Source organism: Onthophagus taurus, chromosome 2 (assembly GCF_036711975.1).
Source record: "Onthophagus taurus isolate NC chromosome 2, IU_Otau_3.0, whole genome shotgun sequence".
Lineage (NCBI taxonomy): Eukaryota > Metazoa > Arthropoda > Insecta > Coleoptera > Scarabaeidae > Onthophagus > Onthophagus taurus.
Window position 1 is genome coordinate 15,240,371 of NC_091967.1, and position 12,649 is coordinate 15,253,019.

General features: G+C 36.1%; 1 long non-coding RNA gene across 1 annotated transcript; it reads left to right on the forward strand.

Annotated features, from left to right (window-relative positions):
• Positions 1-652: 652 nt before the first annotated feature.
• Positions 653-3,550, forward strand: LOC139429024 (uncharacterized). Its single transcript, XR_011639736.1, has 3 exons — positions 653-882; positions 950-1,165; positions 1,318-3,550. It is a non-coding gene; the product is annotated as an uncharacterized lncRNA (long non-coding RNA).
• Positions 3,551-12,649: the final 9,099 nt, after the last annotated feature.

Genomic DNA, 12,649 nt, shown 5'->3' on the forward strand with positions numbered 1-12,649 from the left:
GTAAAGGCGGGCTTAACGTCGCAGGCGCAGTTTATTTTAGTTTATTTGCTTTAAATATCTATAATTATTATTTAAAACTAGTTATTAAACCTAAAATCATTGGTCTTTAATTGTAAACAAGCTTTATCTTTTATTAATATTTTGAAATAATATAGTAATTAGACAAGGGGTTAAAAGGCGCGGAAACAAAATATATTAAAAGGTCGAGCTTGAGCGGAGAGTAGAGGATTTCCATTAAAGTCCATCCTAAACAAAATATTGAAACATTTATTATAGTACTTGAGGTAGAGGTACTTCAGATAGAGATACTTGAGGTAGTGATAGAGGTACTTGAGATAGAGATAGAGGTACTTGAGGTAGGGGTACTTGGCTAGAGATACTTCAATGAAGTGGCGAACCAGTTCGCGTATCGTGTAGATCTAGCTTTATACAAGCATGTTCTTTCTTCTAAGAAGAAAACCTTTCGGAAGAAGAACGCATCCCTGGAAGAGCTACAGGTCGAGCTAGAGAAATAAAGATAAATAAATAAATAAACAAACAAAGATAAAATTATTCTTAATTTTTAAAATGTTATTTTCTTTGAAAAAAGTTAATGTCTTTTTTATGTATGACTCTTTATCCAACTCAACGAAGCCTGCATTTTTTTTCCCATGGTAACAATACGATTTTCTATTTTAATTTTATGTTTCAGATTTTTAATGATGCGAAGAATTAATTTAGTATGGAAAGATTTTATGTTGACGTTCTTATTCCCACTCGTTTTCCCTCACTCTTTCACCTTTATCATCTGGCGAACGTTCCTTATGACCTTCAGTCCAATTTCATCCCTCATCATGTTGACTCAACTTATTTAATTTTAAAGGAAATTTTAACGTGTTAATTGTAAGTTTAAAAATTTTCTTTCTTTTTTGATTTCTTATATTTAGTTATTATGGTTCTTTCTCTACAGGTTTGGTAATTTGTTTTGTCGTTAATTTTTAACATTTATTTTTAAACACTTTGAAAAACGAGATTTACGATGAATAGAAAAACGTCATTTTAATTTTTTGGATTTTTCAATTTACTCTTCAAGTTTTTTTACATTTGAATTTTTCGTAAACGGAATCTTTTTGAAGAAATACTCTGAAACAATACTCTCTTCACTCTCGATGCTCTAACACCGACGGTAATTATATATATTTTTTATCTGTGTTTTTGTTATATCTGAATGTTCCTTAGTCCTGCTTGAAGAAGAACGATAATCGTTCGAAATCTTCGAAGATAGCACCGAAATAAAATATTTTCATCGTTTATACGACTTTTAATTTTTTTTAGCAGCAAAAAACCATACAACTTACCTGGAAAAAAATCACCAAATCGATAATAGAGGCATCTCCAATAGGCCCCGAGATCAAGAAAACCTTAATCCCTGTGGAAAAATCAAGCAGGTGCCCCAAACTCTATGGTCTTCCCAAAATGCCCTCCCTCAGGAAGGCTGCTCCGGATCGGGGACGGTGTAGGACCGTTTTCCAAGTGGCTGACAAGTGCAGGGCGTCATCTCTCTTGTTGAAGGTACCGTTCTTCTCTATTTCGATGGACTCGCGGATGAGTCTTGTGCTCCAATGTGGAACGTTGGCTATTTCCATATCTGAAGCTGCTAGTTTTCCATATATACATATACACAGAATAATCATGCAAAATAATTTGATATTAAAATAGTATTATTTAAGTGTTTGCCTAACCTATCCTTTGATGTGGACTCCCCCGCTGATAGAATGAGAGACATTCAGCTTGCGCATACTACATATCAATCCTATTATTCCACGTGGAAAATAACCATGATGCTCTGATCTCAATGAGAGTTAGTACTTTCATGGAGGCATTGTCGTTAGCGAGGCTTCCAAACCCTCCAGCATGCCTATGAAGTGGGTATAGTTGCATCATGGTTATTTTCCACGTGGAATAATAGGATTGATATGCTGTATGCCCAAGCCGAATGACTCTCATTCTGTCAGCGGAAGGTGTCGATATCAAAGGATAGGTTCGGCAAACACTTAAATAATACTATTTTAATATTAAGTTATTTTGCACGAATTTTCTATTTATATGTACATATGGTACACTGGCTCAAGATATAGAATTATTCAATATATTTTCCACGATGAATTATACTAAAAATTGCATATATACGTATAACTAAAATATTCGTGCAACATAATTTGATATTAAAATACTATTATTTAAGTGTTTGCCTAACCTACCATTTAAATGACTCCACGTATCTATCAACTGGAAGTCTGGCCCCTAGTTAGAAAAAAAATAATTTTGATTAAATTCGCTATAACTAAAGAACGGTTTGACCGATTTTAATGTTCTATATCTCAAACGAAAGCTTGCGTCTGGCTGAATAATTATGTGTAAAGTATATCGAACACTTCCATATCTGAATCTGCTAGTTTTCCATATATATATGTAAATAGAATAATCATGCAAAATAATTTGATATTAAAATAGTATTATTTAAGTGTATGCCTAACCTATCCTTTGGTATGGACTCCCTCTGCTGATAGAATGAGAGTCATTCGGCTTGCGCATACTATATATCAATCCTATTATTCCACGTGGAAAATAACCATGATGCTCTGATCTCAATGAGAGTTAGTACTTTCATGGAGGCATTGTCGTTAGCGAGGCTTCCAAACCCTCCAGCATGCCTATGAAGTGGGTATAGTTGCATCATGGTTATTTTCCACGTGGAATAATAGGATTGATATGCTGTATGCCCAAGCCGAATGACTCTCATTCTGTCAGCGGAAGGTGTCGATATCAAAGGATAGGTTCGGCAAACACTTAAATAATACTATTTTAATATTAAGTTATTTTGCACAAATTTTCTATTTATATGTACATATGGTACACTGGCTCAAGATATAGAATTATTCAATATATTTTCCACGAGGAATTATACTAAAAATTGCATATATACGTATAACTAAAATATTCGTGCAAAATAATTTGATATTAAAATACTATTATTTAAGTGTTTGCCTAACCTACCATTTAAATGACTCCACGTATCTATTGACTGGAAGTCTGGCCCCTAGTTAGAAAAAAAATAATTTTGATTAAATTCGCTATAACTAAAGAACGGTTTGACCGATTTTAATGTTCTATATCTCAAACGAAAGCTTGCGTCTGGCTGAATAATTATGTGTAAAGTATATTGAACACTTCCATATCTGAATCTGCTAGTTTTCCATATGTATATGTAAATAGAATAATCATGCAAAATAATTTGATATTAAAATAGTATTATTTAAGTGTATGCCTAACCTATCCTTTGGTATGGACTCCCTCTGCTGATAGAATGAGAGTCATTCGGCTTGCGTATACTATATATCAATCCTATTATTCCACGTGGAAAATAACCATAATGCTCTGATCTCAATGAGAGGTAGTACTTTCATGGAGGCATTGTCGTTAGCGAGGCTTACAAACCCTCCAGCATGCCTATGAAGTGGGTATATCTGCATCATGATTATTTTCCACGTGGAATAATAGGATTGATATGTAATATGCGCAAGCCGAATGACTCTCATTCTGTCAGCGGAAGGAGTCGATATCAAAGGATAGGTTCGGCGAACACTTAAATAATACTATTTTAATATTAAATAATTTTGCACGAATGTTCTATGCATATGTACATATGGTACACTAGCTCAAGATATGGAAGTATTCAATATATTTGCCACAAGGAATAATATTTTTAATATTTTAATAATAATATTTTATTTCTCCATTTTACAAAAAAGCATAGAGTGCGTCAATTTAACAATAATTACATTGTGATATAATACAAATTGAATTCAAACATTAAATTGGAAAAACATGTCAATGGTATATATCGGATTTTCCGTGACAATAGCTTTCAGTCTCCTCCGGAATCTTGGAACTGGCAGATTCTTTAAACATGATTCTTCTCTCGTTTGTGCCCATAGTTTAAGCTAGATTTACGCTAAGTTTTCTTTATTTATTCTCGTTTTCCTCACCATTACCGCTAATAAGAATTTTTTATTTTTATTTTAGTACCTAAATTAGTTTATGTAAGTAGTCGTTATTAGAGTATATGCGATAAGATAATTTATAATAATTAGTATTGTAGCGTCTATGTTCGAATATATGCCTTAAATATTGTATTTTTTCTTTAATTTATTTAAATAGATTATATTTATTTATTTCTTTCATAATTTGTTTCAATAGTTGATCCCACGGTTAGGCACGGAGGCCCTAGCGTTTGCTTTACATAACTTTTATTTTATTTAATTTTTTTTTCTTTAATAGATGCGTGCGCCAATTCACGTCATCAAATCACTAAACAAGTTACACTAAAAGACATTTCCACATTTAAAGATTGTTATTATTTCCTTCAGTAAAATGTTTATTAGTCCTACTTCATTTTGGTGCGTTTTTAAGATTCTTTCTAAGGAGAATTTTAAATAGTAACGATTGTATCTGAACCTTATGTATTAATTGTTAGCTATCGACCCTTAAACAGTAAACCCTTGAGCAAAGTGAAAGCATTTTATTCCTCGGATAATGACAGAGATGAAGAAAACTTTTTCAGATGCTATTTCTTTGATGTCATTTAGATACAGTGTATATATATATATATATATATATATATATATATATATATATATATATATAGGTGACGTCCTTTGAGGTCGGGGCTAATTGATCGTCTCTTTTCTTATTATGACTCTATCTCACTTATCTACATTTATTCTCTTTTTGAGAATAAACAGTGCGTGATGCAACCCAACATATACAGTTGCCGATTTTATACATATGGTTAGCAATCTGGAGTAGTATAATCATATATTATACAACAAGACGATCGAAAATACTCGATAATACGAGACGTATTGCCTGAAACACCACGAGACCGAAGGTCGAGTTTCGTGTATTTTCGATTGTCGTGTTGTATATGGCTAGACTATTTCATGAATAAAAAATATACATATTTTTAGAATTTTTTTTTATTAAATGTCAAACAAGCGATAATACAAAGGTTCGTATTACAGCGATAATACAAAGGTTCGTATTATCGTTCTCCATGGTTACGGTCGTTATTTGACCGCTGAAATACTCGCAATTGACGGAAAACCGCGAATTCTTATTGGCTGTTAACGATATGAATGAAATAGTCAATGGTATAAATCAAGGATGGTAGTTCTAGTTTTAGTTGTTATTCAGTGCTAGATTGTTGTATATTTTTATTGAACTAAAAATAGAAATAACACTAGACCTACAACTAGAATCATTCGGGTTTAGCCGTACGTCTCTTAAGACGGCTAGTATTCGGTCTAGTATTAGTTTTAATTCTAGTGTTAGTTCTTGTTGTAGTTATTCAGCGTTAGATTGATGTATATTTATCATTGAACTAAAACTAGAACTTTTGGCTATACCTAACATTCCCTTCTCCTTATTAATCCGTTATATCGAGGTTTTACTGTATAAGAAAGACGAATGAATAACTTTTTTGATTTAATTTTCTTTTTATTATTTAGGAATAAAAAGTAAATGTAATTAATTACCGATTAAGTTTAATCGGGTAATTCTTAAAAAATGTTTCTGCTAGGTAAATGCCGAGGAATTTATTTGGGTATAATTTTTATCCGTCCAATTAACCGGGAGCCTGTTCCTCGCCCTTGAAACGATTCCCGCTCCTCTATTCAGCAATTCTGGAATAATATTTCAGGGGATTGAAGAACATAAAGGGCAGGAACGGCAGCGGTGGCGGCGTTCCTCACCTCGGGCGCTTTAGCCTCCCCGGCTAAAGTGGTTTGATTTGTTGGCGCAGTTAATTGAAACCCGAGGGGCAATTACAGACTCGGCTATGACGCGGTGCGTAACTCCGCATCTACCGAAAGGAAGCGTCAACAGTCGTTCAGCTATTGCGCAAACAGGATATTACTTTCCGAAGCAACTTCCAAAACTTTACACGACAAAACGTTACCGAAGTTTAGGGAACAAAAATTATTACTGAAGATAATTTACGTATAACATCCCCAAGGTATTTTTAAAAAACACATTTTTTTAAAATAAATAGTGAGCGATAATTATCCACTAAAATACCCCTTTTTAATTGTTAGCGTTAATGGATCGTAAACGGCCGTTGGTAATTTATAGCGATGGAACTTGGCGGTCTTAGGCAGTTGGCGAGAACACGGCCAACTTAACAATCGCTCAGATAAACCCTTTGTTCTTCCGAAATTGCCATTCGTCATTGGCGAATTGTTTCCCTGCAAATGACCCAGAACAAATCATGTTTAATTGCATCAAAAGGTCTTGGAGCTCGCTGGCCGGAGTTTTGCCCGGTTCACTGTTAAATCAAATTTATGGATAAACTTAATTTCGTTCGTTCGCGACTTCATAGTGTTTAATTCCTCCGCTGCCGCCCATTATTTGCTTTATTGCATTCGGTTGCACGAACGACGCCAACACAACAACACCGTCTACTACATCCGATGAATATTAACCGCAAAACTAATAGTTCAATTTTCTTAAGTTAGACACCTAGACATATTAAAATAGAAATTCAAAAAATAAAACTTGCTTTCTACTTAAATAACAGAAACGTAGGTACTAGACAAAATCGATAGAAAACGTGTGTCGAAAGAAATCTTAAATTGCGGAAAGTTCGAGAATATGGTCGTCACCAGTGGCAATGAATTTTCGTCACGTCCTCCACAAGCCGACTTGTTCAATTAGTATGCTTGGCAAGACTCCTAAATTAAATCACCCGCACATTTAATGATGCAGTTCCGAGTCTATGCGGTCAATCTTAGTCTTCGTCCACCACCAGATTGTTGTACAACATTTGTAATCACTAATTTAAAGATTTTTAACTGTTAATATATAAATCCCTAACATATTTTATCTACAAAACAAATTTATCACATCAACATAATTACAAAAATCGTAATAAATTAAAAAAAAAAAGATTTAAAGCTTATAAATTACTAAACTGTTTGAACACACTGAAATAAAACGTAATTGTTATTCGTGTGGTTATGCAGTACTTCACTGTGATGTAATAAATAAAGACCCTACCCCTATCAAGAAGAGAAGATGGAGATATAACCTTAATCCGGAAAATAACAAAATAGCAACAAAACATAACGTTTTACTGTGATGGGTTATAAGAAAGGACGATGTTATTTGTAACTGCTCGCTTATGCTGACGATTTCAATTTTTTTTGCAAGATTCTATCTTATCACGAACTAAATGGTTTGTAGAATTTGATTAGATGGTGCGTGTGTTTGTTTCCAAGATGATGCAAGTTATTTCTTGAAGATTCTTCACTCTGCCTTTATTTTCAACAACCTTGGATTTGGATTTTTGATGCAATCGGCACTTTGACTCTCTTAGCTGAAATTGACTTCATTGTGCCTAAAGGGATGTTCGGCGCTTGAGAATGTTTTTTATTCCTTCAGGTAAGCTGTGGGTGATCTATACAATTACTGTCTTCACAACAAGATTACATATTATTAATTCGTCGATTATCTCCATTTATTCTTGAAACATGTGTAGGTTACAAGAAAGGAATTGGTCCGATTTGGTTACAATATTGTTTTCTTATGTCTTAAGTAATAATACAAGTATATTCTTCATAAGGTCTTACTTCTTGGTACATTTCCCAATTGTGTGGGAAAAAAGAAAATTATATAACTCAAGCAGGCAATTCTGTAGGAATAACGGCTGGAGGATTTGATTTTACTTTTTGGGATGTTGTTTGTGCCTTGGCAATGATCGATGTATTATATTGACGATTGTATAAGAGCAATATAGTAAGTGAAGAGATTTATTGAGTAAGAAAATATCTTATCTACAGCATTAAGTAAAATCTCTAAGAATTTTAATTGCTTATTCTAAAATGTTTTTAAATTTTTATCAAATCAATTCAAAATAAATTAAATGATAACAAAAAAGAAACAATACAAGTTAAACAAAAAAGGAAATTTTATTTTATCTTAGAAATGTATCGTTACTTAAACATTTCATTTAATGTTACCTACGAAACCCAATCTTCGGACCGTTCCTTAAGCAAGACTGACGACGACATTTGGATGTCGTTTGGCCCTATTGCGTGTACGCGGCAATAGCCGCTCGCCACCGGGGCAGGTAATATCGAAAATGAGGATAGGTTGGCCGATTCCGAACGGTCGGACAGATGCTCTCCGCTGATGCGGCCCTACAAGGAGTTATAAGATGGTCAGAACGCCGTGGAGAATACCGACGCCTCGGAGGGGCGGCGCGACGCTCGATGCGTCTCCGAAGGACGAAACCGACGCGACGCTCTGGGAACTGGCTTCAAACGTGGACGTGATGCTGAATACCATCGAAATTGGAGCCATTTCTAAGCCGTGCATGTCTTAGTTGAAGCTCGCATGCGAATGGTTTCTTCCGAGGATGATGCCCTCCATTCCTCCAGTTGCCTTCGAGTGGAAGTTGAGATTCATAAATTAAGAAACTCATATTGAAGCCAGGTGGCGTTTGATTTGCTAATTCTATTTTCATCAAGGAATAAAAAAATAACTAAATCTCTTACAATCTAGGTATATTTTATTTTACAATGGGCGACTTTTAGTTTAGACTTTTCAGCAGGGTCCGATGATACTTTATTAATATTACCTCATTTTTTTATAATCTTTATGGTCTGCGTCTTCTTATTCACCCTGGATTAACAATTTGTGGACTCTGGCACATTACTTTGAGCGAACTTTACATTGCTGATTTTACAACATGGGCTGCAGTTCATTTGCCAAATTTCACCAAACTTGTTTTTCAGCCAAGCACAATATTTCTGAACTGAGCTTTACTACGATGAGAACTCTCTTCAAACAACATTTTTAGACTGTCTGTGCTGAAAGCTTTATATCTGCAAGTTTCAAGTATTCATCAAGACATTTCATATTTTGTTGTTAAGACGTGAAGAAAATTGGAACTGTTTCGAGGTTATTAACTAAACTTTCACCATTTCTTTAATCGTATTTAATCGATTGGGGTATTCAAACACATTCTATATAAAGATTGATGGAGGCAATGAGAATAGACATTTTATAAATATTATGTTGATAATGATAGAATGAAAGTGGAAAAGCATTGAACGGGTTCCGAATGGTGGTTATGTCATGTGATCAGGGATGTTTGTCATCGAGAAGAAAATGGATAGGTTGGCATGATCAGTGCATTAGTATAAAGAACATCACATTAACGGTTATAAATTGCGCGTAACCAGTTATAAATCCAAACATTATGCGTTATCCGTTAGATGCGCGTCCTCTATTATCACCGGGCATTGTTTCACGCTTTAACAAGCCCCCCGATGATATATGCACATTCGAGGAACGTTAGCGCGGCGGCCTGCGTCGTCCGTAATCTGCTTACACGGGAGTATTTTACAGCGCACTCAGTAACGTTGAAATGATCCCGCCATGAATTCCGTATAATTGTACAGCTTTCGGCAATTTATACTGAATTACAAACACTGTACATCATTTAACAGCACTTCGGTTCGCCAGCCGCTGCATTATTTTATTAAGAATAACAACAATAAATTGCGCCCGGAGCATAACTGCGTACAAACCGTAATGGTCGAGTCGCACGCGGCTTTTCCTGCTAATACTTGCGCAATTTTACCCCAAACCGACACGATTCGACTGCGCAAAGTCGAAATCCTTTTATGTTCAATTGCGCCCTCGACCGACCCCGTTTGGATCGAGATCAACGGGAAACGGTGTATTTACAACGCACCGCACTCACACCGAGTCAATTACTAGATTAGTCCAGTTAGAATCTCTTGAATACAAAGGTTTTCCCACCAATTGTAAATAATGAACATGTATAGCTAAAGTTATCCTGAATAATTTATGTTTTGTACATAATCCCATTATATTAATGATTAACCTTAAAAAGGAGTGTTGGTCAAATAAAAAGTTACTCATCGTTCATTGAAATAGGTTTGCAAACTGACCGGAAAGTGACGGGATCGTTAAAATTTCGACGGGACAATCGAACGACCGCAAAAGTCAGTTTTTTTGTGAGGTTTTCCTATCGACACGATCGTCCGCAAACACCGAGAGAGCGGGGCGTCCATCAACCGGCGGTGTAAATTACCCCGTTCGGTTTTGATCCATAATTGCGTGTGCACGTTTTGAAAAGTGATTACGTAGGTGCGCCGCGATGCCCAGCGTCATGGGCGAGGCGGGAATCGGCCGGAATTAATTTCCATAAATAATGTGAATTTACGGAGTGTGCTTATCGTACACTTCAACTATCAATCAATCCCCGTGGATGTCCGTATCGGTGTAATCGAGCGACATCGGGATGCCGACGTCGGCTGGTTGAAGTATATGTCCATCATCTCCTATTTCGAACACTTCCTAATAATGACGACCTTATTTCAAAATGATAGATTAGGTTGACTATAAATTATCGAGAATAAATAATAGAAAACTTAATTGATCACGAACTCAAAGATTGAAACAATTTCAATTTATTTAACGAGCTGCGTAAACAACGTTTAATCAGATAGGGTAGAATTAGAGAAGAGGCAACAACGGAGCCTTAATTTTCGATCGCCATTCGCCATCACGTCTTCGCAACACTGCCGAAGCGAAACCAAATCACCACTTAGACGTTCCGAGCCTTCCGTCGGAATTGACGAAAACTGCTGGAATTAATTCAACAATTAGCAAACAAAAACGTTGGCGGTGCCGCACCGTGGCGCTTTCGTCGACGTTCATCTTGGCAGTTATTGCCTTTAATTTGCGTCTTCCGCGAGACGCCGGCGAACGTGGAATGTTAATTAAAAGCCCTTCCACCGATATCTAGTCGCTCGTCTAATTAGTCCTATGACCCAGCCCGAAGGACTCGACCCGGAGGCAAGGATCACTCAGGCGACGCTGCTATCAGCTTGAGGAATTCGACGATCCGATCTGTCAGATCGAAGTGGTTTGGTAAACGTGAGCTAACCCGTTCGGGGCGTGCTATAACGAATCCCACTTCAGCGATATTGGACTCTGGGGTTTGGATAAGTGGCGTCCGTTTTCGTCGTTTAATCTGTTTTAAGCAATGAGGAATGCTTAGAAAGTCACTAATACTACAAATCAACCTTACATTAGATCTACTTAAAACAAATTATATGTTTTGACTTAATACAAAAATCCATTACCATACAATCGAAATATGAAATGAATGTAATGTGAAATAAAAGGATAAAGTATAATATTTCGAAAAGGTGTTAGTTTTGAAAATTCGAAAACCATATATCAACGTCCACTATTCGAAGAGCATGTTGTAGTGGCGAAATGTATGTATATGATAAAGTCTGGGCTAATTTTTATGCATTATGAGTGTGGCATGGTGTGTAGCGACCGAATTTACAGCTGACGGCGAATTAACGTCGTAATTCGGTATTATATCAGGGCACCATTTGCCAAAATCGAAATGTGATGTAATGCACTGCCGTAAAGTAGAAAAGTGTCACAAGTACCATTATCACGTGATGCACGGACCAGCACGATCGTCCAATTCAGTAGGTAGCGACGCAAATTTTCGCGACCCGCGATCCCAAAGCGCGCGTGCACACGTGCTGCGGACACGTGTAGAAATCACACCGAACCAATAAACATGGTGCGCGGGTGTGGCCAGATAAATTGAATAACACTTGCAAATAAGCACACCGTATTATATATAGATAATAGTTGTTCGTACGTTTTGGGATTGTTCCGGTGGCACGGTAGCAAGACAGGGGATATATTGATGCAACAGCCGTCGACTATTACCGAGGATTTTATGGCAGCCAGCCCCTAATTACGGCAATGCTCTAAATCACATATGAATATTGTCGCGAACGGTAGAGATAATCATCTCCACCGGGCGCCTGATATGTTATCGCATCTGCTATGTTCACCGCTCGCCTGCCGACCGGATTTATTTCAATTTTGCTCGAAACGGCCCCTTTTTTTCTGAATGCCTCCCTCTCTCGTGTAATCGAAAGGGTTAATTATGAACGGACGATTGCAACCGATTTGTTTTCACCGGAACTGGTAACTAGTATACACAGTTGTTTTCGTTCGTTGAAATTATACGTTCAAAGTGACGCCACATTTTCACGACATGCATTATTCATGTATCAATATGTTATTACTAAAAACTATTCGTTATGGGGTTATCAACAGTAATTTAAGGACAAAGTCATAAAATTGCAGCTAATTCTAACAACGTAATTCATTAACTCAATTGCTCCCCAAATGTTTCTATTTGGCTTAAAAGCGATTAATGATCGAATAGGATTAGAGGTAATGCTGCTATAACCTGAAAATTTACCAAAAGTGTCCAAAAGTTAAGATACTTTAAATTAAATAAAATTAAAAGAAAGAAGAAAACAAGAACAAACAATGGCACAAAAGTGCCATTCATCAAAGAATATAGACATCAGGGAATGATATGGTGCAGCTGTAAGATGAGAAGACAAAGAAGAAGATGATCCTCTTCACAAAATCATGTGATAAATGAAAGTTTATCCGAGTTAGTTTGCGCAGTATTGTACAGGGTGTGGACAAACTCCTTCCCTAATTTGAATTTTGAATAAAAAACAGA